The sequence below is a fragment of the Theropithecus gelada genome, chromosome 4 (assembly GCF_003255815.1).
Source record: "Theropithecus gelada isolate Dixy chromosome 4, Tgel_1.0, whole genome shotgun sequence".
In the NCBI taxonomy this organism is placed as follows: Eukaryota; Metazoa; Chordata; class Mammalia; order Primates; family Cercopithecidae; genus Theropithecus; species Theropithecus gelada.
In genome coordinates this window covers 153,334,117-153,340,801 of record NC_037671.1, presented here as the reverse complement: position 1 = coordinate 153,340,801, position 6,685 = coordinate 153,334,117, and the positions used below count along the sequence as shown (strand labels likewise).

Here is a 6,685-nt window from a genome sequence, read left to right as displayed (position 1 = left end):
GGTATCTAAAATGTTTTTTTAAACGTGTATATTTTCAGCTCATGCAGTTTCTGGCAGAAATGACATCATTAGTTTATTGTTCATTTTGTAAATGCAGAGAAGAGAAACTTTTGGTCAGTGAATGGATTAAAGGCAGTTTTGGGGCCTATTCCAAATGCTGAAGCTCTAACAGAGTTGTACAAAACTTATGGGGAAAATGAACTTTTAGTTAAGCCTCTTCTCTGTGAGAATTTGTGACTGGAACTCAACAGGAGAGAAAAAGAAGAATAGTTTTTAAAAGCCCATAGTTCCCTTGAGGGATAATAATAAAGTTATCTCGTGAGAGGTACTTAATGACTGTGCACTAAAAGTAGCCCAGCGCTTATCCTACCACAATTCTATGCCAAGGTAAGGTTCAGTTATACTAGGATGGTATTTAAAGCATCAGAAAGTGTAAAATCAGTGTCCATTGTTTAAAACTTGAGCCTGACTGGTTTCACAAATGGAGCAAATTCTGTATAAATATTAATTTGACAACTGTCAGTTCCACATATTCAGAGTTAGTGTTATATAAACTGTCAACCCGCAGCCAGGTTGAAGAGGCGGTGGATATACTCTGGGGAACCCATCTTATCAGTCTGCCCCACATTGCCTTTTTAAGTAAACGAGCTGACAGAGTCAAGGGCAAAGTAAGGAGAGCTGCAGATTTCATGGATTTGCTCGGGTTAGGATTTTACTGCTTAAGGACAGATGCATCCTTGGCTTTAAGACTCTCCTCTTTTCCTAGCACAAATTTCACTTTTTCTAACACCAGGGAATGATTTTACCAGTGAGGACAAAGGTCAATAACAAGTTCTAATTCAGAATCAGAAGACTTTTCCTAGGGAACTAAGAATATTATATTTTTTCCAGGTAACAGGGCTTTTCTCAACTTTTTGAACCTCTTAGACCTGCAAATTCTATCCCACAGGGAAGCAGAAAAGGCAAAGAACAACAGAGCAGCCCTTAGCCAAAAAGAACTGAGGCCACGCAACTACTAAGTCACCAGTTCATGGTGCTCTTGCTATGCCTGCCTCTGCCCTACCTGTCTGGCCTACTTGACGTTGTGCCAGTTCAAGTATTTCAGATCAAACCATCTGCATAGTTCCTCCCTAGGACCTTGATCTAGACCGAATGCAGCTTCTCAGCCCCAGGCAAGAGGCTAGGTCAGCTCTTTAGTGGGTACTGGGGTGCCCCGGCTAGTCTAGTGCTCCCTGGATGACTCATGCTGGTTCCTACCCACCAGATGCTATAAAAGCCACCAGCACAGTAGCTAGTTCTGGCTTTGAAAACCATAAACACACACCCGGTCAATGCTTTCTGCAGAGCCTTACCCTGAGCATGCAGCTCCACTTTATACTCAGTTGGATCAGCTTAAAACTTTTCTTGAAAGGAGCTCCAAATATGTACTTTATGCCTGTTCTGCTTTCTGCAAAGATTATTTTTTCAGCGGCATCTTGCTGTACTGCATCATTTTTTTTTAATTGCCACTCTCTTGGTAAAGGTTTTCTACCTCAACCCCACAGAATAGCTATTTAGATATCCTAAAAGTATTAATTACCTATATACATCCTGCCTAACAAAGCTGTGCTGCAATAGCATGGTCTGTTTGCCAAAGAGTTTTGAGACTATTACCTTGATCATCATTTGTCGGTTAATATTAATTATGGTTTTGAGATGACAGTGATAAGAAATGTGGCATATTCAGCAGATACAGCTTCCTAAAATATCTATAAGATTGGAAAGTACTGTACTATCCAGCCTAAAGTGTTATATCCCTGTATGAGTGGCTATTTGCAAAGCTGATTTACAATGTGGCAAATAAGAAAACGGGATGATATATAGCAGCAGAGATGCTGCAAGAATTGCCATGCAGGCACTGTTCCCCAACACCACCTACCATAAATTCTTACAAGATAAAGTGTATACCAGAGTAAGCAGTGAACCATTTTCTTTACATTCCTTCCATTCTGCCAGAACTCTGAAATTAAAATAGGAGAGAGTGAACAGGAGCCACTATTTTGAAAATCAGAGTAGACAGCACCAGATGAAGAGCAGATCCGTGACTGGTTCCAGCTCCTGTGAGCATATGTGACCTTCGGCAAGACTGAATCTCAATATTCTCAGTTGCTTTCTATTCTTTGTTTTATTTTTTAAGGAACAACAAATATCTTCTCTGACAGTGTGAGGATAATATGAAATGATATATAATTGTCCTGTGTCACTAAAAATGATATAGATACCTGTGTGTGTAATAAAATTACCTAATTTGACAGGTGATTGATAAAGAATACACATAAAATAATACGATGAATGAAATATAGTAGTTGCATATATCTCAATACTAGATATGCTCAGGGCAAGTTTGAGACTAATCTAATTACCAATATCGTGAACTCCCCAAAAATTACATGAATTTTTTTTTTTTTTTTTTTTTTTTTTTGAGATGGAGTCTTGCTCTGTCGCCCAGGCTGGAGTGCAGTGGCGCGATCTCGGCTCACTGCAAGCTCCGCCTCCCGGGTTCACGCCATTCTCCTGCCTCCTGAGTAGCTGAGACCACAGGTGCCCGCCACCACTCCTGGCTAATATTTTTGCATTTTTAGTAAGAGATGGGGTTTCACTGTGTTAGCCAGGATGGTCTCGATCTCCTGACCTCATGATCCACCCGCCTCAGCCTCCCAAAGTGCTGGGATTACAGGCATGAGCCACCGTGCCCAGCCGGAAATTTCAATAACAGTAGATAGGTAAGCAAATTTGTTATCTTTCATATACCTTATGAAGGGAAATAAGTTTTAAGTTACATGTTCAACTGGCAATATTGAGTGGGATTTAAAAACCAGTAATTTGAAAATAGACTTGAAACCAGTAACAACATACAAGACAATGGAAATGCATAGAAATCTAATATTATGGAGTCAGTTACTCTTCAGATGTCCCTGAAATGATCTTGACAGAAGAAACAACCAAATGATATTTTCTTAACCTAAACTTGTGAACTGGTGGTAACATAAACTATCAATACTAAACATGTTGGTGAATTTTGATGCTTATTTATATTTTAAATTTTATTATTGTAAAAATATAAGTAATCCTGAATATTGAGTGAGTTGTCGTTTTTTTAAAAAATCCCTAGGCCTGGGGTGGTGGCTCACACCTGTAATCCCAGCACTTTGGGAGGCCTGTGGATCATGAAGTCAGGAGTTTGAGACCAGCCTGGTCAATATGGTGAAACCTCGTATCTCTACTAAAAAATACAAAAATTAGATGGGCATGGTGGTGCATGCCTGTAGTCCCAGCTACTCGGGAGACTTAGGCAGGAAAATTGCTTGAACCCAGGAGGTGGAGGTTGCAGTGAGCCAAGTAGCACTGCACTCCAGCCTGGACAACAGACTCTGCCCCAAAAAAAAAAAAAAAAAAAAAGAAAAAAGAAAAAAAAAAATCCCTGGACAGCCATTCTTATAGCAACATTTCAAACAAATCTCTCAAAACTTTTTCAGAATGTTTTGCAACTGAAAAGAAATCACGAATAGAACAATACAATAAAAAGGCAAAATCAATTAAACTAAAAATTACTTCAGGCTTTCTTCAAGGTCAGTGAAGCTTGACATGTCAAAAGCATATTTTAGGAGTAAATTATCTGTGAAAGTCCTATGCTGCAATCATTCAACAAATACTAAAAGCCCAATATTTATAGTACCAGGCAAAATGCTAGGTGTGGAAGATGAGTTAGTTAGAAAGATAGACTAAGTTTCTACCTTAGAGCTTATACCAGCAGAAAATATGTAAACTAAACAGATACTTACAAGAGTTGAATAAATAACTGCAGGAATACAAAGTGCTGCCAAGTGAGTGTTTGAAATAGACACAGAATCACCACCAAAAAATAAAATAAAATAAAATTTCAACTGGATGAAGAGAGTTACTAATAGGGACTATGAGTCACCTGAGATGATGATGACGATGATGATGATGATTATTGTTATTATTTTGAGATAGAGTCTCACTCTATTTCCTCAGCCAGAATGCAGTGGTGCAATCTTGGCTTACTACAATCTCCACCTCCTGTATTCAAGTGATTCTCCTGCCTCAGTCTCCCCAGTAGCTGGGATTACAGGCATGCGCCATCATGTTCTGCTAATTTTTGTATTTTCAGTAGAGATGGGGTTTTGCCATGTTGGCCAGACTGGTCTCAAACTCCTGTCTTCAAGTGATCCACCTGCCTTGTCCTTGAGATTCTTGATTCATGAGATGAGAATTATACCATTAGCGGGGGATAAAAAAGGTCAGCATCAGTTGAATTAAGTGAGACTGGTCAGTGGATGTGGAGGCCTTTTCAATTCAGGCAGCATTTGAGGATTTCTTTTCAGCAAGACTTGTCAGAGACCCAGAAGCATGGAGAAAGGGAGCTGTTACCATTTGTATTCCCAGATCTATGAAATTCAGTGATTACAAGCCAGAACAGAGCAATTTCCTAGATGCTGAGCCTTACACATTGAGTCAGTTCTCTTTAGTCAACACGATTTTCTGAAATTGATAAACTCAATGCAATTGCATCCCTTGAGGCAGAAATAGATTATTTTTTCCTAATGGCAAATTAAAGCCAATTTTTGCATTGTAATCATCATATAGGGGGTGAATAAAAATTCAAGTGGGTTTTAAAGATACAAGAAGAAATTTCAAAGAAACAACACTGCCAGAACAACTTCCTCAAATACATGTATACATATACGATTTGCAGGGGGACATGGCTATATTCTCTTTTGACTTTAAAAAAACTGGAAGGAAAAGTGTTGGGGGAAGTAACTTTGCAGTTTACATCCTAGTTTTGCAATAAGTGGCTTTACTTATTGCAAGTTACTCAATGATTTTTAGTCTCAGAATCTTTATTTGTAAACTGGAGTGAATAATGCCTCTGACACAGATTTGTGAGATTCTGCCTGTGAAATGTAAATCCGTAGCTAACACAGTAGAAAACAAATGAATTTCCTAGGCTCTTTCTCAATCCCCTAATCTTCCCACTTTACTAAAACCAAACGAAGGAAGGAAAGAAGGAAAGAAGGAAAGAAGGAAAGAAGGAAGGAAGGAAGGAAGGAAGGAAGGAAGGAAGGAAGGAAGGAAGGAAAAATTTTATTTTCTAAAATAAAATAAATTTTATTATTGTAAAAATATAAATAATCCTGAATATTGAGTGAGATTTCGTTTTTTAAAAATCCCTAGGCCTGGGGTGGTGGCTCACACCTGTAATCCCAGCACTTTGGGAGGCCTGTGGATCACGAAGCCAGGAGTTCAAGACCAGCCTGGTCTCGAAAGACCAGGAAAGAAGGAAAGAAGGAAGGAAAGAAGGAAAGAAGGAAAGAAGGAAGGAAGGAAGGAAGGAAGGAAGGAAGGAAGGAAGGAAGGAAAAATTTTATTTTCTAAAATAAAATAAATTTTATTATTGTAAAAATATAAATAATCCTGAATATTGAGTGAGATTTCGTTTTTTAAAAATCCCTAGGCCTGGGGTGGTGGCTCACACCTGTAATCCCAGCACTTTGGGAGGCCTGTGGATCACGAAGCCAGGAGTTCAAGACCAGCCTGGTCTCGAAAGACCAGGAAAGAAGGAAAGAAGGAAAGAAGGAAAGAAGGAAAGAAGGAAAGAAAGAAAGAAAGAAAGAAAGAAGGAAAGAAAGAAAGAAAGAAAGAAAGAAAGAAAGAAAGAAAGAAAGAAAGAAAGAAAGATGGAAGGAAGGAAGGAAGGAAGGAAGGAAGGAAGGAAAGGAGGAAGGAAGGGAAAGAAAAAGAAAGAAAAAGAAAGAAAGAGAGAGAGAGAGAAAGAAAGAAAGAAAGGAATGAAGGAAGGAAGGAAGGAAAGAAGGAATCAAAGAAGGAAGGAAGGAAACAAAGAAAGAAGAGGAAGGAAGGAAGGAAGGAAGGAAGGAAGGAAGGGAGGGAGGGAGGGAGGGAGGGAGGGAGGGGAAAGAAAGAGAGAGAAAAGAGAGAAGAGAAAAGAGGACAAAACTTGCCTCTCTTTCTAATAGAGCCAGAGTCAGAATGAGAGGCCTTCCAGTCACAAATAAATTAGTAAAAACAAATTTGCATTTTAGCTATCAAGTGGTGATGTTGGGACTCTAATTCAGTGACAAATATGAAATGTGTACTTCATATATATTGGATTAATTGAATGTAATGAAAAGAATGACTAAAGTGAATACCTGAACAGAATAAAAAAATGAATGAATGACATCCATCTTAAAGGGTCTTTGAACCTCTACACGAATTACTTTTTTCATCCTATTTCCTTTTAGGTTATTGGTTTTCAGCTCTGACTACATAAGAGAATGTCATGGGTAACTTTTAAAATCACTATGCCCAGGACAACTTGCATCAGAATTTGAGCGGTAGGTGGGGGTGGGGATCAGTATTTTTTAAAGTTCCCCAGGTGATTCCAATGTACTGTCAAGGGAGATTCATTTTTTCTATACTAGTCTGTCTCTCACCTCATGTATATTCACTTGATGACATTCCTTTTTTCCCTACTCTCAGTGCCTTTGAGATAATAATTACTTAATTACTCTATTTTGTCCTAGTTTACTAATAGATGAGAATTAAATAATGCAGCCCTTGTTTGCTCTTGTTTCATCTGGTTACTAAGCACAACGTGGAACCGTTTGTAATGACAAACATT

The 6,685-nt window shown here is 38.5% G+C and overlaps 1 pseudogene; it reads left to right on the top strand.

Moving 5' to 3' along the window:
- Window positions 1-1,852: 1,852 nt before the first annotated feature.
- LOC112622679 overlaps window positions 1,853-6,685 on the top strand; it is a 52,069-nt pseudogene continuing 47,236 nt past the window's right edge.